A 22,021-nucleotide genomic window follows, 5' to 3' on the forward strand; every position below is an offset into this window, starting at 1 on the left:
ATACCTTCCCACACACAGAACACCCCTGCAGGGCAGGAGCCTTCCTTGTGCTCATTTAGGAGACTTGATTCAGAGTGGATGCCAAGATCGCCGAACTAGTTGGGCCCAGATTTGCAGACTTCAAATCTTGCCATCTTTCTTTCCCCCCTGCCTCCCAGCACGCTGCACAGATCTTCAGATGAACGTGATATCTAGCTGGGTAGTTGAATAAAGAAGAAATCTGGAGGACATAAATGTGAGGTGTGTGTGATTATGGCTCAAACTCTTAGGCTAGTGCTGCCATGACTGGGAAGTGGAAACAGAGCAAGAGGACCCATGTGCCGGTTGGCCCCGTCGTCAGCATTGGAGGGCGTCCAGCTCATGCACGGGCGAGGGGCCCAGGAAAGCACACATTACCTGCTTACTGAGGGTAGATAATGGGCTCACCGTAGAGAAATTTTTCTGAAGAACAGATCTATGTCTCTGGAAAATATTCTCTCAGTTTGGAAGGGAGATTGGAAAACTTGGTTTGGGAGTTTGAAGCCTAATGAGAACAGTAAAGAAAGTCATTTATGCTTCTTCACAAGATCTTCCCCAGGCAATATTCGGGCACATATTCATTCATTCTAGATTTCCTGAGCCCCTACTATGTGCCACCACTGTTGCAGGCACTTTGAGGGCGTAGAGATTCAACCCAGGGGTAGTGCCTGACCTTGAGGGACTCCCAGCTGCTGAGTGGTACAGTCAGGATTTGAACCGAGGTAATCTGGCTCCAGGTTCTGTGCTCTGCATTAATACTATGCCGCCTTATTAGAAAACACACGTAACTCAGCCTGGTGCAATCAAGGAAGGCTTCTATGAAGAGGTACCACTTTTGAGTTGAGTTCAGCAAGCGGACGAAGAGGGAAGGATGTTTTGGGAAAGAGAACAAGGCTAAAAGGAATGGGGAGAGAAAGGCATATTTAAGGAACTGCAAATGATGTGGAATGACAATGACGACGATGATGATGACGACAACGATGATAAAAGGGGGAGGAATACAGGTAGGAAGTGGAAGGAGATGAGCTGGAGAAATAAAGTTGGGTCCACACCATAAAGTGCTTTAAATGCCGTGCTATTCTGTGTTTCATCTCGATGCCTAGAGAAGGATCGAGGTGTTTGAGGCAGGGCAATGACTTGATCAGCACTGTGACATGGGACATTGTATTTAAGGGGTTCTTGTAAAACAGTGTTTCCCAAGCCCAATCATTTACTTACTAAAATACCGTGTTTTCTTTTTTGGACCCATTCCTGCCCCAGCTTTCCCCATCGTGGTAAACTGGACCCACAAATGTCTGTGTTTCAGAGCAAATATCTGGAGGCCATTGTCACTGCCTCCCATCCCCCACTCCCCCTATATCCAAGCCATCACCATGCTCTCTGTTCTGCTTCCATGATGTATCCCTGTCCGTTCACGGCTCTCCATAGCCACCATCCCTGGCCTGAATGATTGTGTCCATCTCATGATCAGGTTTCTCCTGCGTTCCCGAAATCTAATTTTCATGCCACAGCCAGAGGAATCTTTGCAAAAATCAGATAATGTCAACCCCTATTTATATCCCTTTAAAAACAGCTCTCCATTGCTCTTGGAGTAAAATCCAAATTCCTCACGATGGCCATCGGATTGGCGGCCACCTCTCCAGTAATCCTGGAATCTGCTTACTGGCTTTCTTTTGTTAGCAGCCCAAAAGTTACTGGCCAGCTGGTCCTTTGAGAGTTTCTGGGACTTGCCATGCTTTTTCGCACTCAGTTCTTTGGACTTGCCTGTTTCCTATTCTTTGAGTTCCCTGTACAGTTTCTGTGACTTGCTCCTCCTCCACCTTCCAGCTTACGAATCATTTTTAGGGAGGCTGTCTGTGCACCTCTTCACAGTGCCTTTCTTTCATAACATGTACATATGGAGTCAGACTGCCTGGGTTCAAATCCTGACTATGCCACTCAACAGTGGGGAGTCCCTCAAGGTTACGTACTACTTACCCCTGGGTTGAATCTATATCCCCTGAAGTGTATATATATGTATATATATATCCCTAAACCTGGGACAGGGGCTGCACCCAGAAGCACTCCATAAATATTAGTTGAGTGAGTGGTTGAATGAATAAATTGAATGCAATTTATTCTTCTAAGAGCAAGACTTTTTCTTAAGCTGTCTCTCTCATTTCAATAAGGGAAGGGATGCTGAGTGGAAAAACAAAACAAAACAGAACAAAAAGAAATGATTCCCTTTGTCTGACTCTTGTCTTTCTTCTTTCCCAAATTTCACTTACTAGTTATGAAGATGAATTTCTGACACTGTTTATTCCCCCAAGGTGCTGGTTCAGAGAGCTGACTGGTTGAGGCCTGAGACAACAGCTTTTCATCCAGTGGAAGAGGTGTCGCTTGCTCCTGGGGCCAGAAAACAACACTGTGTCACAAGGGAACAGACACGCGTTCAGCCCACTACTCGGTGCACACAGCAGAGGACAAGGGACTGGGGAGAGTGTCCCAGGAGCAGCCCCTTGGTTGTATAAAGGAGGAAACAGGTTTCTAAGAGGTCAAGGGAACAGAATCCGGTCCTCTTTTTCCTGACTCCCCTCCAATCTTGCTCCTAGTGAGAGCCTAGATCTGAGTGACATTACTGCCCTGTGGCCTCTCTTCATGGAGGGCTGCTCTGATGGGGACGTGAAGGACTGTGTTGTCAACAGCCTGCTTGTCCTTCTTGATCAGTTAGGAATGTTACTTGACATCTCTGAGTGCCCTCTGCAATTCTATTTTGGGTTATGTTTCCATGATTTAGGGAAAGTTTTATTTTTGTTCTCAACCCAAATCATGCCTAGGAGTTGATGAGGTTCTTAACTTTATGACTTGTTATGTAGTAGCAGGACTTTTCATCATTTTAAAAAAAGATTTTATTTATTTTTCATGAGAGGAAACAGAAAGAGGCAGAGATATAGGCAGAGGGAGAAGCAAGCTCCCTGGTAGGGAGCCCGATGCGGGACTTGATCCCAGGATCCTGGGATCATGTCTTGAGCCGAAGGTAGACACTCAGCCCCTGAAACCCAGGTGCCCCAGACTTTTCATCATTCATGTTTAATTTACTTCTTGCAAAGTCTTCGTAGGGACCAACACGATGATTTGAGGGTTGCGTGCCTCTTGAGTGTCTCATAGCCCTGCTGGTGCACTTTGTTGAACCCCTGACACTAATTTGAATTAGTTGCTAATGGAAAAGTTGGGTGATTTTACATAATAATCTGAGATTATGACTTCTCATAGAAGATACAAATGTACAGGAATTCTGGGCCTATAATTCTTTATAGTAACAGTTGACTGGAACTGAGTAGAGGTTACCCTGTTTAGACCTGGGAACACTCCCCGGTTTAATGCAAGTGTCTCCACGCTCAGGTTCCTTATGTGCTGCTGCCTCATGCTCTCCTGGCCGTGGTCATCAGGTGCTTTCAGCAGAACAATTGTGACATCTAAAGCAAAGTTAGTCCAGAGGGATTTGGAAGAAGGATTCAGGAGAAACTCAAGGTAGGGTGTAACTATTTTATTTAGGAAGGGGGCAGGTAAAATTCTGAGAATCTTCCACACTGATTTAATGTTATCTGTAAAGGTCCTACTATACCCCGGGCACAAAGACCTAAAATTATCAAAGGTTACTCCCATTCACTTTCTACCATTATGATCTGCTTCTGGTCTCCCCACTCTTCTCAAGCTGCTCCCTCAAGGGTCATTAACAATCTCCACTATGGACTAATTGTGTCCCCGCCAAAATTAATATTTTGAAGGCTTAACCCCCAATGTGATGGTATTTGGAGATGGAGCCTTTGGGAGTAAAATTGGTTTAGATGAGGTCATGAGAATGAAGCCTCTCTCTCTCTCTGTCTCTCTCTGTCCTTTTCCCTCTCCCACTCTCTCCTCCATGTGAGCACACAGAGACAAGGCAGCTCTCTGCAAGCCACAAGAAAGTCCTCACCAGAACCCAACCATGTTGGCACCCTGGTCTCAGACTTCTAGTTTCCAGAACTGTGAGAAAATAAATGTCTGTTGTTTAAGTCACCCAATCCATGGTTTTTTGTTATGGCAGCCCCAGCTGACTAATCCAGTGTCCTAATTGCCATTCCTGTGGTTCCCATCCTACTTGGATTCTTTGTAGCCCATGAGAGGATAAACATTCTTTCCTGATCAACTCTTTTCCCTTGGCATCAGGCGAACATGTTCCTCCTACATCTGGAGCTGCTTCTGAGTTTCCTTTGCGGACTACCTCTTGAGAGTAGCTACCTCTTGAGAGTTGGTGGAAACCCAATATAAATGAGGGGATGAGGGTGGAAGAAGGAAGGGTGAGGCCCATCCTTGATCTTATCCCTTCTTGCTCTGATGCTTTTACCTGGGAATTTCATCTATTTCCAATGGTCTCAAATTCTTGAGCTCCAGCCAAAAATCTCCACTTATAAGCACATAAACCAGCAGGACTCAAATAAACTTGCACTCTGCCCACACATTGATTCCTCCTCCCATGTATTTGCCTGATTTTGTTTTGCTGTGGCTTCATCTCACCATCGAATCTACCTTCCACCTTACCAACTGGGAGTCATACTACATTTATTCATTAGGCATTCTTCTTCTTCTTCTTCTTCTTCTTCTTCTTCTTCTTCTTCTTCTTCTTCTTCTTCTTCTTCTTCTTCTTCTTCTTCTTTCCTCTCTTCCTCCCCCTCCTCCTCCTCCTCCTCCTCCTCCTCTTCCTCCTTCTTTTTCCTCTTCTTCTCCTTCTCCTTCTGATCTGGGCTCTTCCTACTGCCCCAGCCTTTTCCTTAAGAAGTATGCAATACACACAGAGCAGTGCCCACAGTGTAAACAGAGTGAACTCTACCATTCCCCAAACATGTCCAATTCTTTCCTGATACTTCACTATCTTTATGCTCATTATTCCTTCTACCTGCACTGTTCTTGCTTCACTGCTTCTTGGCCTGAAGTTTGAAGAGATAGTTCAAAAGCTTTCTCCTTTGTGAAACTTAATTTTTCAAGGTAGGGTCTCTTCTTTCTGCTAAAGTTCCACGGAACTGTTCATTCTACTCTTGAAATACTTGTTGCACTCTAGTGTTATTACCTGTCTGTTCGCTGTGAGGTCAGACTCTATTGCTGTTGATTTTTAAATTTCTAGTACCTGGTGGATTAACCAGTTCATAGGAGGCACTGGACACATCATTCATAAGTAACAATGTATTCTCTACCCTCAAAGGACTTTTTAGTCTGATAGGGAAGCAAGGCCTGACGCCTCACCAGAAACTGTGATTAGTGCTAAATGGTATTAGATTTGTTCCTAAGTATCTTAAAGTGTTTACTGCTGTTATGAGTGGGAACTTTTGTTCATTATGTCTTTTAATTAGTTTCTTCTGGTGGGTACTATAGCGCTGTGCATTAGTTTCCCAGGGCTGCCATTTCTAAAAACTTGATGGCTTAAAACAACAGAAATTTAAGGATGCTTGGATGGCACAGTTGTTTAAGCGTCCAACTCTTGGTTTTGGCTCAAGTCCAATCTTGGGGTTCTGAGATTAAGCCCAGAGTCTGCTTGGGTTTTTCTCTCCCTCTGCCCCTCCCCACAAGCTTTCTCTCTCAAAACAAATAAACAAAATCTTAAAAAAAAAAAAAAAACCATAAACTTACTCTCTTACAATTTCAAGGCCACAGCCCAAATCAAGCTGTTGGCATGGCTATACTGCCTCCAGAGGTTCTAGGGGAGAATTTGTTCCTCATCTCTTCTAGCTTCTGGATGAGGCTGTGGTGTTCCTTGGTTTGTGACCACATCAATCTAGTCTTCAAGGTCAACCTTCAAATCCCTTTCTGCTCTATGTTGTCCCTCTCTTTTTCTCTCTCCCTCTCCATGTGTGTATGTGTGGAATTGCCTTCTTATGAAACATGTGATTGCATTTAAGGTCCACCCAGATGATTCAGGATGATCTCTTCATCTCAAGATCCTTAACTTAATCATATCTGCAAAGATCCTTTTTCCAAACAGGGCAACACTTATTAGGTTTCAAGGATTAGAAACTGATATCACTGGAGACAACTATTCAGCCTAGTATAGGCTGCTGTTGATTTTGGTGTATTGAGCTTGGATTCAGCAACATTTAAAAAGTTTGTCTGAGAGTTTACTCTTCTATCATAAACAAATGATTTTGTGTTTACTTACTGATTAAAAGAACTTCTTTCTTCTCATTCTCTCTTCCATTTCCTGTGTATCTTCTTTGCATTCTTCTCTTTCTTCTTATTTTTAATTTTTGTTCTTTATTTTCTTATTTTTAAATAACTTAAATAATTTTTTGGTGTTTTGTAACAGCTTTATGAAGGCATAATTCATATGCCATGTAATTTACTCATTTAAATTGTAAAATGCAATGGCTTTACCATATTTACAGAGCTATGTAACAGTCATCACAATCGTTGTTAAAACATTTCATCAACCCATAAAAAAAAACTACACACACCTAAGCTCTCCCTCCCTCTGAGCCCTAAGCAAGGACTACTCTTTCTGCCTCTATAAATTTGCCTATTCCAAAATTTCATACAAATGGAATCAGACCGTACGTGACCTTTCCTGACTGGTTTCTTCCACTTAGTGTAATTTCAAGGTTCATCCATTTTGGAGCATGTATCAATATTTCATTTCTTTTTTTATTGTAGTAAAATATATATAATGCAAAATTTATCATTTTAACCATTTGTGTGTTTACGTGTCCATGGCATTAAATACATTCACAATGTTGTGTTACCATCACCATCATCTGTATCCCAAACCTTTTCAACATCCCCAATAAAAACTTTATATCCGTTAAGCAGTACTCATTCCCTTCTCCTTCCAGCCCTTAATAGCCCGTTTTTCACTTTCTGTCCATGGATTTACCTATTCTAGGAATCCCATGTAAATGGAATCATACAGTACTTGTCCTTTATGTCTGCTTTGTTTCACTAAGCCAAATGTTTTTAAGATCCATCCAAGTTATAGCATATATCAAAATTTCAATCCTTTTCCTATTTCTCTTGGGTATAAATCTAGAATAGAATTGCTGGGTCATATGGTAAGTGTTTAAAGAACTGCCAGACTGTTTTCCAAAATAGCCGTACCATTTTACATTCTCACCATTAGGGTATGAGGGTTCCAATTTCTCTACATTCCCACCAACAACTGTTATTATCTGACTTTTGACTTACCGTCATCCTGGTGGGTTAGAAGTAGTATTTCAGTATAGTTTTAATTTGCATGTCCATAATGACTAATGATGTGCATCTTTTCATGTACTTCTTGGCCACCTGTAGATCTTCTTTAGAGAAATGCTTATTTATATCCTTTACCCATTTTTGAACCAGGTTGTCCTTTTTATTATTGAGTTGTAAGAGTTCTTTATATTTTTTTAGATAGAAGTCTCTTATCAGGCATATGATTTGCAAAATTTTTCTCCCATTCTGTGGGTTGTATTGTCACTTTCTTGATGGCGTTCTTTGAAGCAGAGAAAATTTAAACTTTGATGCTGTCCACTTTGTGTATTTTTCCTTTTGTTGCTTGTGATTTGGTGTCACATCTAAGAAATCATCACCTAATCTGAGGTCATTTATGCCTCTGTTTTCTTTTAAGTGTTTTATAATTTTAGCTCTTCATGGAGGTTTTTGATCTATTTTGAGTTCATATTGTGTAAAGTAGGGGTCCAACTTCACTCTTTTTATGTGGGTATTAAGTTGCTAGCTTTCTTTATTTCTTTTAAAAGCATTCTGTTTTTTTTGTGGTGGTTGTATTGGACAAAATAATCTGTTGAATGTTGTAAAAACCTGCCTGTGAAACTATAGTGTGCCATTTGTGAGAGGAGAAAGGGGCACTTCTCTCCCCTGCAACTTATTCAAGTTTTAAAATAGTTGTTTGTTTATTCAAGTCTTCTATTTCTCTTTGAATATATTTTTAATTTATGTTTTCCAAACTTACATTTTTCTTTTACACTTTTTAAAACTTTTGACTGCATCTGTAGTTATATCTTCCTATCATTTCTAATATTCATTTGTGCCTAATTTGTGTCTTCTCTCCTCTCTCTCTCTCTTTTTTTTTTTTTTTGGATCAGTCTAACCAGCAGCTTATTTATTGTCTTTTCAAAAACTAGCCCTTAGTTTTATTGATCATAATTAGTTCCTGCTTTTGTGTTTATTCCCTTTTTCCTACTTTCTTTGAGTTTACTTTCAGTCAAACGCTTCCTGAGTTAACTATTTTTCTTAAAAAGTTTTAATATATGAGCTATCCCAAATACCCAGAAAAGCAAAAAACCAATATGTAATAGTCATGTAATTACCACACAGATTTTAAAAATAAAATTATTTTCCTTTTTTTTTTTAAAGATTTTATTTATTTATTCATGAGAGACAGAGAGAGAGAGAGAGAGAGAGAGAGAGGCAGAGACACAGGCAGAGAGAGAAGCGGGCCCATGCAGGGAGCCTGATGTGGGACTTGATCCCAGGTCTCCAGGATCACGCCCTGGGCCAAAGGCAGGTGCTCAACCACTGAGCCACCCAGGCATCCCGATAAAATTATTTTCAATCTTACTTAGTTACTAAAGATTTCTTATTTACCAATAAATGCATTTAAGACTACTAACATAATATACATTCATTACATCTTACAATTCTTGATTTGTAGAGCTTTGGTTATCTTTTAGTATCCACCATTTTTGAATTTATGTTGTAATTTCCTCTTCAATGCATATACTGTTAGATTGATATCTTTAAAATTTCAAATGTATTTTCCCTTTTCTTTCCATATTGATTTCTAATTTCATTGCTCTGTGGAAAAAGAATATTAAATCTATTCTTTTAGATTAGCTGATACTTCTTTATTGATTTGGAAAGATGCTCATGACATCTTGTTAAGAGAAAACATCATTATGCTCAGATTTATTCCATTGAGGAGAAAAAGTATGTGCATACTTGCAGGGAGAAGAGATAAAGGGCATACAAGCCCTTTATTCATATTCATCTGACAAATAGTTACTACCAAAGTGAAAGACAATTATGGAAGGATTTTCTTTAAGTTTTGATTTTAATTCCAGTTAACATACAGTGTTATATTAGTTTCAGATGTACAATATAATAATTCCACACTTTATGGAGGGTTTTCTAAAATCCATTTTCCTTCTTGAATTTTTAATGATTTCTTTAATAACCATGTTCTCTCTTTAAAAATTAAAAATCAGCTTACTGATTTTTAAAAAATATTTCTTTGTAAAAATACTCAATGTCCATTCAAAAAACTTTTTTAAAAAAGATTTTTAAAAATTTATTCATGAGAGACACAGAGAGAGGAAGCAGGCTCCATGCAGGGAGCCTGACGTGGGACTTGATCCCGGGTCTCCAGGATCATGCCTTGGGCCAAAGGCAGGTGCTAAACCGCTGAGCCACCCAGGCTGCCCCAAAAAACTTTTTAAAATATAGAGATGTATACTATAGAAATTCCCTGCTTGACTTCATATAGAGTATATATTTATTAATTTAAATATGGTATTATATGGGGACACCTGGGTGGCTCAGTCAGTTAAGTGTCTGCCTTCTGCTCAGGTCATGATCCCTGGGTCCTGGGATTGAGCTCCATGTCAGGCTCAGTGGGGAGCCTGCTTCTCCCTCTCCTCCCTGCTTGTGCTCTCTCTCTCTCTCACTCTCAAATTAATAAATAAAAGCTTTTTAAAAAATGGTATTATATGTAAACATATGTATTATATACATAGATGTAGATATTTCTGTAACTTGCTTTTATCTCCTAAATTACATTATGAAGACTTTTGCTTTGCTGTAGCAGACTGACCATATGACTTAGACACTTACTCTCTGGAAAACTCACTGAAACAACAGCACAGATATACCCCCCAAAAGACCAAATCATGATAATAAATTCTGGAAAGGATAACAAAAAATAAAATATAAGAACATAAAACATTTCCTGCCAAGTCTCAGGAAATGGTGGTAACATTATTGAGAAGGTAGGGGTGAGATGGGTTGGGGCATAAGGAGCCCTTTCTTCTTGGCCCCAGTCAAGAGTTAATTCAGAGAAACAGACTGGGAAGCCCTAAACTTGGGGATACCAGGCATGGAAATTGGGACATATTGGTGAAAGAAACAAGCAAATATGGTATAGAATGGTACACGTGAGGTAACCTCTTATATATTACCAAAACATAGGTACATAAGTAAGAATGTAAAAGCATGGAACAACCATGGAACACAACAATATCTGTGGTCACATTGTAGCTTCCCACAGTATGGTGCTGGGCTCTTCTTTAAATTTTCTCCCTGGGGGTGACTGGGTGATGGGCACTTGATGGGATGAGCACTGTGTGTTATGCTGTATATTGGCAAATTGAACTCCAATAAAAATAAATAAATAAATAAATAATAATAATAATAAAAGAAATTTTCTCCCTGAGTGATCCTATTCATTTCTGTGGCTTTAAATGCTACCTGTTACTTTAAATTTCTGTCTCCTGGGATCCCTGGGTGGCGCAGTGGTTTGGCGCCTGCCTTTGGCCCAGGGCGCGATCCTGGAGACCCGGGATCGAGTCCCACGTCGGGCTCCCGGTGCATGGAGCCTGCTTCTCCCTCTGCCTGTGTCTCTGCCTCTCTCTTTCTCACTGTGTGCCTATCATAAATAAATAAAAAATTAAAAAAAAAAAAAAAGAAATATTTAAATTTCTGTCTCCTTTGGGTGGGCTTCCAACACTGGCTCAGACTAAGCCAACTGTGGTGCTGTATTCCTCAGCCACGGGGCTTGCTTTAGGGATGCGCATGAGACTAGAGCCTATGGGATTTGATGGAACTCAGAGGCACTTTTCCCAGCTGGTTTTGAACCTGAGAGGGAGAAAGCTCTTGCAGCATTCTTTCTGTAAGCTGTGCCAGTTCACGTTGCCTCCAAACTGTTACTAATCCCGAGTGACATCAATTATTTATTTTTGTCTTTGCCAACGTGTTAGGAGTAAATATATCATTTTGTTTATTGTTAGTGAAGTTGAGGACCTTTTCATAGTGTGTAGTCATTTGTATTTCTTTTATAATTTGTCCATTTATTCTCTTTTGTCACTTATAAATTGCATTGTTAGCCTGTTCCTTATTGATAAGATGTTTTAACATACTGCAAATATTGTGCCTTTGTTATATGTATTACGAAGATATTTAGCACACTCTTTTAAATAACTATTTTCTAATTATTTTAATTTGGTATTGATGTTGAGTGTGTCCACGGACAGTCATTAATCTACTGTGGCTATAAATTCATGTGGGAATTAAGGAGCTTAGCAGCCTCTTTCTTTTTCTTTCTTTTTTCTTTTTTTTTTTTTAGCAGCCTCTTTCTAAGTGCTTATTCTCCTACAACATCTCCCAACACTGGATTACTGTGGATGAGTCAAATAAAAAAAAATTCTTTCTTCAGACTGTTAAAGGTGTGCAAGTACAGATTCCTTCTTATGAAAATTTACAATAAAGAGAGTAAAATATTTGAATAATGCCTTTATTTATTTATCACTGAAAATACAAATTGCTTCCAACATGTTGACTTAACATGTAATTTACCTTACTGATTAAGTGCAATGTGAGTTTTTGTCTTAAAAATGAAGTCCATTTAGTGTGGTAAGGTTTTGTGACCTCTCTGAGTTCCATGGACCAGCAATTAGGAAATGCTGATTTATCTGACCAGCAAAAAATATAATAAGAACAAATAGAAGAATAGCTAAACTTTATAAGCATCCACAGTGTGTCAGGTACTTTTCTAAGTGTGCTACACACATGACACCCTTTAGTTCTTAACCCGATGAGGCAGGTATTATGATTATCCCTATTTTCCCAATGAAAGATCAGGGACAGCAAGGTTAATTAACTTGTCCAACCTCACCCAGCTGCCTGGGGAAGTGCAAGTCTTTGACCTCAGGCAGTCTTACTCACTAGCTGCACCTTAAGCCACTATTGCACACTGCTTTCTTAGTGCTTTGTTTTGTTTTATTTTGGTTTGGTTTGGTTGTCTTAAGCTTGATTTTATCACTTAAACCCATATGGCCATATCTGAGTTTATGTTCGATAGCAAGAAAACGGAAACTCAGTGTGATAAGGACTCTTAGTGTGTTTAATCCTGAGCTCCCCAAATGGGATTGACATATATTTCTAAGAGATCAAAAGTTATTTAAAACACTCTGTGGTGTTTTATGTGGCCCTAAACAATAACTGAAATCAAATTTTGGAATAATTATAATTTTGACCTATACTAAGAATATGGCATGTATATATTTTCATTGGTTTGTCTTTAGCAAGCTGGTGACTAGTTAGCTCAGATGATCAGAAAGGCAGATATGGGGCATGGGGCACCTGGATGGCTCAGTGGTTGAGGGTCTGCCTTCAGCTCAGGTCGTGATCCTTAGGTCCTGGGATCGAGTCCAGCATCAGGCTCTCCGCTGAGCCCTCTGCCTCTCCCTTTGCCTGTGTCTCTGCCTCTCTGTGTGTCTCTTAGGAATAAATAAATAAAATCCTAAAAAACCAGAAAGGCAGATACCTGCTGTTAATGGGGTTCTTAAGAGTCACCTTAGGGAATGTTGGCCATTGCCTGGAGCCAGGCGGAGCTAGCAGGCTGGTTGGGACAGTGCAAGCTGCCAAGGACCTGCTATGGGAGCTGAAGGGAGGAGGTAGGAGAATTGAGGGACCTCCTACTTTTGGATGCCCACCTTGAGGAAAGGGGTGCTTGATCAGTAGGCATGTGGCCCAGGCACAGTGGGGCCTGACGGCTCAGGGATTGGGGGTGGAGGAGGGATGGTCCTGAGGAGCTCCCAAACACCTGTCTGAGAAGCGGGGTGGCCAGCAGCTCATTCTGAGTGAACTTGCTACCATTTGGGGGGCACAATTCTGCATCTGAAAGCGCCATTCTTAAGCTTCTGCTCCTACTCCCCTCCTCTATCCCAGAGCTGGTAAGGACATTTTACGGCCAGTGATCTCTCATGAAGGGTGGAGAACCCTAGAAACATTGTTTAAAAGCATTAATAAGAACTAATATCTATTGAGCTTATACCATAGGTCAGGAATGATTCAGAGACCTTCCACCTGTACATCCTCTGAGGCAAGTATTGTTTACAGATATGGCAGGTGAGGGAAAGGAGCTTAGGAAAATTGTCCCAGGGTCACACAGTATGTAAAAAGCATAGATAGAAGGGGGGGGGGGTGTTCCATCTGAGCGAGTTTGGCGCCAGACTCCGCACATCAAGCTATCAGGCTGTGCTGCCTTCTTGGTATATTAGTAAAGGATTCCTTTATCTGGATATAAGAGGACACCAAATTTTCTATAGTGCTTACAACAAAATAGTCAGTCTCAAGTCAATAATTTCTTTCTGCCCTATAGCTGTCTCCCAGAGTTCTAACTGCACAGTCCTATATGAGGTTATCTTTTGTCCAAATGTCCATCTCTGGATTTTCCTGAGCTGGGACAGGGTTTAGTTCTCAGCTTTTAAGCCACAAGAGTCTTACATGTAATACATATTTTTACTGTTGCTTCTTCTGTCTTATTGGGCTCATTTTGTCCATCAAGTTTCTCTGAAGAACCAAGACAAACTATATATGCTGAGTGCTGTCCGGCCACTCCTGATGATTGACAGGTCTGGTACAGTGACATTGGGTCCTGCTCTCCCTTCAAAGCATTCATCACTTAGAGTAATGTCCACTGATGGCCAAGGGTCAGAGCTGCTGGAACACTGAGGAGCCCGGTAGAAGGATGCTGTTCATGTTCAAATTCAAGTTCCAGACTCCAGTAGGGTGGAATGAGCAAGTTAGCATGTCGTCTCCCTAGAAATTAATAATAAAACTAGACAACATTGTCAACAGCATCCACTTCAGGGCTCTGAAAATTGACCAAAGGCAAGCAATGAACTGAGAAGGAATCTTTTCATCCAGAACTGCTATATTTTGGTAAGAAGGGTGGAAAGGTGTGGCATTCTTGCCTGGCACTGCTCTACCTCACCCCTCCTCTGTCTGGGCTCAGTCTGTACAAAGCTTCTAGCAGAGGACAGCAAAGCCGAAAGCAAGCACAGCAGCTTTGCTGCTGGAGGGAGCACAACTGAATTCCAGCAAAAGGTGGAAAACACCTTCCAGACTTGCCATCAGTTAAAGGATGTTGGTGGCAAGTGAATAGGGGCAGCAGCACTTCATTCACCACCAGGCAGTTGTCTGGGTTGGAAAAACCCACCTTATGGCCAAAAAGCCAGAAATTTCATAGGGAGATCCTGGAAATGAGACAATCACGGAGGGACTTGAAAAATTCTCCACACACCCTAGCTGCCTTCTGAGAGTGTGCAGTGTGGGAGCAGAGAGGATCCAAGTTCTCTACTCATCCCTGGCTAACAAACACGGTGTGCTTGGAGAGGACATGTGGACGGGCATGTGGGAGTCTTACGGGGTTGCTAGAAATGTTCTAAAACTGGATTGTGGTGATGTTTGCACAGCCTTGTAAATTTACCAAGAATTACTGATTTTATACTCAAAATAGGTCAATTTTAGGATATGTAAATTATACATCAGTAAAGCTGTTAAGAAAAAAAATTCAGTTCTAGTAAATGACTCTAAAGAATGTTGCTTTGAAAATTTTCCTTTGGTGTATTATGGCACTGCAAAACCAGCCTCTGCCAGAACAAACCGAACTATTTTTGGTAATAGACAATGGTCATCCACAATGATTTCTTTCGGTCCCTTATGCACTGCATTCGAGCTTAGGAAGCCTTAAATTTCTAAGACCATCAATAAGCAAGACTCACTTGAGAACTATATGTTTAAAGATGAAGATGCGTGTTCTGAGACATCATGTGTCAACATTGATTGAACACAGAATTTGCCACGGAGGCTGAGAGGCATACTGTTTAAATTTGACAGCCTTCAGGGAGCTTACACTGTTAAAATTGTAAGTTAATTGGCAATAGTATGTTAAAGTTAAATATTATATTACTATTACTGGGGAGGGCTGGTAGTAAATAAGATGCTGCCAAACACCTCTGATAAATCATAAAATATCTTCTTCATTCATTTCTGCATTTAATCCTTGTGGGTATTGCCCAAAGACAGGGAAACTGAGGCAACTTGTTCAAGATCCCACACCTTATGCCAAAGGTGAAATATGAATCCATGTGGCTGATCCTCAAGCAAATGCTGGTGAAGATCTGGAATAACTGGCACTCATACCTGGTTCACTGGGTGTAAATTAGTAAAATTTCCACGGAGGATAACTTCTTAATATCTAGCAAATGGAAACTGCATGTATTCTTTGTCTTTAAATACTTCTAGGATGTTTGTGGTTTGGTATAGACAGCCATCAGTAATGAATTAATTAAATAAATCTCTGTCTAGAAATGGAATACTATGCGGCCATCAAAGGAGGTATATCTGAATATACTAACATAGAATGATATGCAAGATATATAATCAAATTAAGAAAAAGCTGTTCTCCACACTTTTGGGGTTGTTTTAAAAGGGACTGGTTGCCTAAAGAGACAAGGAGCTGTGGATACTATCATAAAGCCAATTATACAACTTTAAACTGAGGTCTGTGGTGAATTTTTTTTTTAAGATTTTATTTATTTATTTGAGAGAGACAGAAAGAGGGAGAACACAAATGGGGGCAGGGGCAGAGGGAGAGGAAGAAGCAGACACCCCCACCCTGCTGAGCAGGCAGCCAGACATGGGGCTCGATCCCAGGACCCTGAGATCATGACCCGAGCCAAAGGCAGCCATTTAACTGACTGAGCCACCCAGGTGCCCCTGTTGTTAATTTTTAACTAGTGTCTGTGGTTTCCATATTTGCAAGCAGCAAAATAGTGAGCTGTTGACTAGGTTATGCGATTGCTATAAGTGTTTTTATGATATTAGTTAAAAGGGATCCTTCTTAGCCTTTCTTACTATATTCTAGAAGCTCTTCTCTTTTCTGATTTGGCTGATCTAAATCTTCAGAGTTAGAATGAAATTTAGAAACTGTGTAATTCAATATTTATCAGGTCACAGCCTTCAGTGAATTCTGAAATTATTTTTGTGGGTCAAAACTAGCATTATTTCATTCACTAAAAATTTAAAAATTAAATAATATAGACAAAAACAAAGTATCAGAGTACCTTGTACATAGAAAGGCTATGTTTCATGTTGGGAAACTGTTTTACAATATGATTTGTTGTACTTATGTGTATGAACTTATGTGCATACCTATACATGTGTGGTCTCCATGTGCATATATATGGGCTTTTTGTGTGTGCATTTGTATATGCGCTTATGCATACATTTGTGTGTATGTATGTGTTGTGGTTTTAAACGTATTTCTTACTGTTGGTCCTAGACTAAAAAATTTTAAATCCGTTGTATTAGTTCAAAATGTGTTATTTTATAGAGAAGGAGATGGGGGCTAAGAGAGGTTAAGTGATTGCCTAAGATGAGTAACAGGGCTCGAATTCCTACTCTTGTGTCCAGGCTTACATGTTCCTTCTTTGTTTCATTATATTTTATAGATGTTTCTGTTGCCAGGGCCATTGAAGGACTTTAAGGAGTGAAAAGGTATGAAATTGGACTTTAATTTTGAAAGACCATAAGGAACAATGTGGAGGGTGGACTGGAGGGGACTAAAGGGGGGCTGGGAGCTCGATAGGAGCTCTGGTGAGAACTAATGATCCACTAAGGCACTGTCCTTAACACCTTCTAAAGAGAAAGGCGTGAAATTTATTTAGAGGGCAGCAGTGACAGGACCTGGTGATGGCTGAGTTTGAAGTGATGCAGGAGAAAGAGTTAAGAAGAAATTCTAAGTTTCAGACTTGGGTACCTGGGTAAATGGTAGGGTGCTTTGCTGAGCAAGATTAAATAGAAGAAGGAGCAGTTTCAGGGCAAAGACAATGAGAATAGATTTGAGTTGTCTTTGGAAGTTTCATGTAGAGACTTGCAGGAGGAGGGTGAGAAATCCAGCTTGGAATGCAGAAGAGAGCTCAGGGAAGTAACTTATTATCTAGGAGTAGAGAGTGAAGGATAGCTGTGAAAGGACTTCTTCTTTTGGGTTTCTTTTGTCCTTACCCTTGAGTGTGGTTTCCAGGATTTCTTATTGGAAAGCCATGAGCAGAAACTTCTCACCACACATCACCTCAACCAAATGCCACAGATATGCAAAATGAAACCATTGGGGGCAGACTCAGAAACCGAACCAACAAATTCTCCTCTCAGATTCTCTTATTTACTTGTTTGGTTTCCATTTGTGCCAGTGTAGTTAAACAACTCTTTCTTTTACTTGGAACCTCTTTATTTGGCCACCAGGGACTTCCCTCTGGTAGTAGCAGCAGTCACTTCAAGGACTTACCCCAGAGACCTCAAAACAGAAGCAATTGCATTTCCACTTGAACTATTATTTCTCTGCCTAAGGGAATCTTCTTGACCATTAATTCTGCTAACCCTTAATGGGAAATTTGGCTTCTGGGCTTCATTAAAGATATTAAATTCACAGTGAAACTGTGAAGAATCCCATTCATTAAAGATTTCATTCATACTCTCCAAGCTGAAAATAAGAAGCCACATTTTGGGTTATATGGATAGCTACTCTAAATGAGCCAACTGACCAACTGTTTCTGTTATGATACATGTATCCTGTGAATTCCAAGGGAATTAATGAAGTAGAAACATTTTCTTATTTCACATTTCATGTAGATGCTAAGGCTTTTTTGGAGGTTACGTGGGTATGGGGCAGCGGGGGCTATCAAATTGAGATATGTCAAAGGACACTGGATGCAGAATTTGCCTGGACTGCAAGGATCTAGAGAGTTTCCACTGGCCACAAATACAAGATCTGTCACTGACTAGATTCATAACCTTGACAAGTCACTTTGCTTTTCCAGGCTTTATTTCTCTCCTTTAAGAAAAAGTGAAATGGCCTTTCTGTGCTGAGGGTCCATATGAGGATCCATACCATTTTGGGTTCCCATGTAACCTAAAGGGAAACTTCCACAATGTCTAGAGCCCTGACCTCCCATAAAGGGAGGAGGATGTCCTCTAACTCCTTGTGGCAGGAACCCACTTAGGTGACACCAACCCTGACTTCAAAATGATACATTCCATCTATAAAAGAGAAACCGATGGCATATTACAAATCTACAAATCTAGAGAGATCTTATGAGAAGCTTCTTCCTGTAGCTTGTACCATTGTTGCTGTCAAACACCCGAGCGAGATAGGTGTCATATCCTCCAGGAACAGTGGCCAGTGGGCTGTGCTGAAGTTGGCTGCTGCCAGTGGAGCCTCTCCTACTGTGGGCCACTTCACTTCTGGAACCTTCACTAGCCAGGTTCAGGTAGCCTGTAGGGAGCTGTCTTCTGGTGATTACTGATCCCAGGGCTGACCACCCATTTCTCATGGAGGCACCTTATGTTAACCTGCTGACCGTCGCCCTGCGTAACTCACTGTCTCCTCTGCACTGTATGGGCATTGCCATCCCACACGGCAGCAAGGGAGCTCACACAGTGGGTCGGAGGAAGTGGTTGCTGGCCTGGGAGGTCCTGCATGCATTTGGCACCACCTCCTGTGAACACCCATGAGAGGCCACTCCCGGTCTCTCCTGAAAAAGCCTTGACCAAGGAGGAATTTCCAGGTGAATGGACTGCCCCAGGTCCCAAATTTACTGCTACTCAACCTCAGGTCTCAAATGGTGTGAAGGTGTGCAGGGGTCTCTGTGTCTGCCCCGTAGTTCCCTACTGAAAACTGGTGCATTAGCTCTCGCTCAGGACTGGTCTGCAGCTCCCACTGCTCAGGCCACTCAATGGCTAGTAATGACCCTCGAGTGATCCTAAGCTGCTCTTCCACAGACTCTTAACCAGAAATGGAAATAAGGTTGATGGAAAATTAACAGTTTCCTAAAAAAAAAAAAAGCAAAGGAGAAATGGGATCAAGGAGTCACTAAGTTTCCTTCTGAATCTAAAAATGCTGTGATTTTATAAATGATCCTATAGTAGTTCACATTTAAAAGACAGTTTAGCATACACTTTGGAAAGATAAATGCAATTTCTTTGGGTTGAAATTTCAGCCATTTAATTAAACAAATACGTACAGAGAGTCAGTTATGTGCTTGCACTCTACTCGGTGCTGGGGAAATGTAGGACAAAGGTGACAGTGCCGGTCCCTTGCAGGCTACAGGGAGACATGACAGCTGTGTTCCAGAACCAGCAATGGCCTGAGCTTTCTATTTCTGACTCTATTATGTCCCTAGTCTGCTCGCTGTAAAATGGAGTCAAATTCTGATAATTTATCGTCTATCTCCTCTACTAGTACAGAGGACAGGAATTTTGTCTCTTTTATTGATTGTTGTATCTCCAATAACTGGAATAATGCCCACCACACTGTTGGCGATTGATGCACAAGGTATAATGATGGAGCACAGATTTGAAGGATATATTTAAAAGCAGTAGAAGAATGAGCTAATACAGTGGTATTCAAACTTCAGTATGCAAATCCCAAAAGACTTTACAAAGACTTTCCATGAAATGGATGGGGATAGATTGCTTTAGGGAAATCAATTTCCGGAAACTTCAACTACCACACCAACCCTTTCTCAGAGTTGATTTGTCTGGGAACTGCTGAAAAAGTTGTCCTGCTGGCATTTCCCCCATCTTCCCTTTTATAGTCTTCTCTTACTCAATAAATTAATGGCTTTTCTTCTAATCTTACTGAAATGCATTCCCCTAGGTGGTAAAAAGTACCTGAGAAAAAATGCCTGGGGGTATAGGGCTGGGTTTAAGACAGTAAACAGCCCTAATGACTAATGCATTTTTGCAAGCCAAGTGGTCTTCAATTCTTTTGTCAACAATATTTAATAGAACCTAATGAGTTGTCATCTGATAGATGGCTAGAAAGAATTTTTGATGGTAGATCAATCACAATGTGATATTTGGCATATATTTTAAAGGGAACTCAACTGATTGACGTTGCTGTAATAAGACACTTTCCATTTCCACCTACTTATTTATGAACAAGTTTTCTCAAGGTTTATATCTATAAAAACAAAAATGGAAAAAAACCCCATAAAAATGGAAATAGAAATGATGGAGAACTCTTGTCTTACTCTGTTAATAATTAATAAACATTAAATACATGAACAAAATGTAAATTTAAACAAGCTCCTCTCAAGAAAAGTGCTTTTCCAATACAATTTTCTTTTTATTCTATACTTGTTCAAAGTTTATAATATATTGTTTATTATGTTGTTTTACTGATTAGTAATAGAAGTATAGAAGAATTTTATTACTTATAGTCAAAGGAAACTTAAAAAAATTAAATTGATATTTATATACAATTTTTGTGCAAAGAAGTTGGATAGGATGATCAATAAAACATTTCAAAGAATGAAATAAAATTACATTAGGACTAAATTTTAGGGGAAAGTGGAATGGAAATATAAATTCAAGAATAAATAAATGATATGAATATGAGATTTCCAAAAGTTAAGGAAGAGCTTGCTCATTTATTCATTTTTTAAAAATGAAGTGATAGTCAAGTTGCTTTCGTATTTAAATTCCATTGGCTATACCAAGTATATTTTTAAATGTTTAGAAAGTTCTGGAAATTAGATTATTTGCAATTCTTTAAACATATGATGGGCAAATTCTGAAGTGAATATAGTAAAGTATGAGGAGTATTTTTTTAATATTTATTTATTTATTTATTTATTTATTTATTTATTTATTTATTTTAGGGAGTTAGAACTATCTGCATGAGCAAAGGGAGAGGCAGAGGGAGAGGGAGAGAGAGAATCCCAAGCAGACTCCATGTTAAGCATGGAGGCTGACATGGAGCTTGATCTCAAGATCCCAAGATCATGACCTGAAGTAAATCAAGAGTCAGACACTTAACGGACTGAGCTACCCAGGCACCCTTAAGGAGTATGTTGTTTTAAACATTTTGGGGGAACCTACCCAAGCAGGTTTAAAGAGTACTGGGCTAATAATACAAGTGAGACATTCTAATCCTGGCTGCATGGTTGCTATCAAGCCTTGGGAAATGCCCTTCTCAATCCCTTTCTGTCCATTTCTCTTTCTGCCAAAAAAAAAAAAAAAGCACACCTGCTTACTTTCCCTTTTTCTCAGGAAAATTCTGAGCTCATATGAGATAATGAAATAATGTGAAAGGTCTAAATTATTTCCTGGGGGCAAATTGGACATCTCTGGGAAGTTTTAATAACTTTTCAAGGCTAACAGGATACTGGCTAGTTCCCCAGAAAGTATGCATGAAAGATACTCTTATTACTACCTTTATTTCACTGTAGCTTCCTATTTCCTCCAGTTTTGATTCAGCCATTGGAATTTCACGAAAGTAATCTAACACCATAGGATTCGTTTCTGCATCTCTGCATCGGAGGGTTAGCAAGAAGAGACCTAGCTCTATTTCAGGGCACAGTGCAAGGTTCTACTCTGGTGGTCAGGATGAGAAACATAGACTCTACAACAGGAAAGCCAACAAGCCTTAAATACCTTCCCAGAAGGCTATGGGATCATGTATCATAGTCCAGAGAATATTGTCTGAGGTTCTGAGTATTGTCACTGTAAACACCTATTCAAGTAACTGAGGAGAGTCAATCCTCGCCACATGGGCCCCTTCAGCTTGGTAGATTATCTGACATATCTTGTATTCAAGTCCTTTCCTCCCAGCTCATAAAACTCATTAGGTTGTGATATCCAGGGGGCCTAATGTGCTTTGGAATTGGCTGTGCCTCAGAAGCCTTATGAGAACTTTGAATTTCAAATGAGGACTTTTAAGCCACCTGCGATCTTGAAAAGTCATGGAGTTTTAAGTTGTTGCATAAACCTAAGAACTTGTGGCGAAATGGTGGTGGGGAACTGCATATGAAAAGAGAAGCTAGAGTAGGATTTCTCCGTAAGATGGGCTAGCACATTCATTCATTCACTCTTTCAATGTATATTAGGTTTTGTCAAGTGCCATTTGCAGATAAATGCCCTTCCCGTTCTCAGGGAGCGCATC

General features: G+C 40.2%; 1 pseudogene; it reads left to right on the plus strand.

Annotated features, from left to right (window-relative positions):
- The first annotated feature begins 958 nt into the window (after positions 1 to 958).
- Positions 959 to 18,748, plus strand: LOC121477621 (annotated as a pseudogene).
- The last annotated feature ends 3,273 nt before the right edge of the window (positions 18,749 to 22,021 follow it).

Source organism: Vulpes lagopus, chromosome 17, assembly GCF_018345385.1.
Source record: "Vulpes lagopus strain Blue_001 chromosome 17, ASM1834538v1, whole genome shotgun sequence".
NCBI lineage: Eukaryota > Metazoa > Chordata > Mammalia > Carnivora > Canidae > Vulpes > Vulpes lagopus.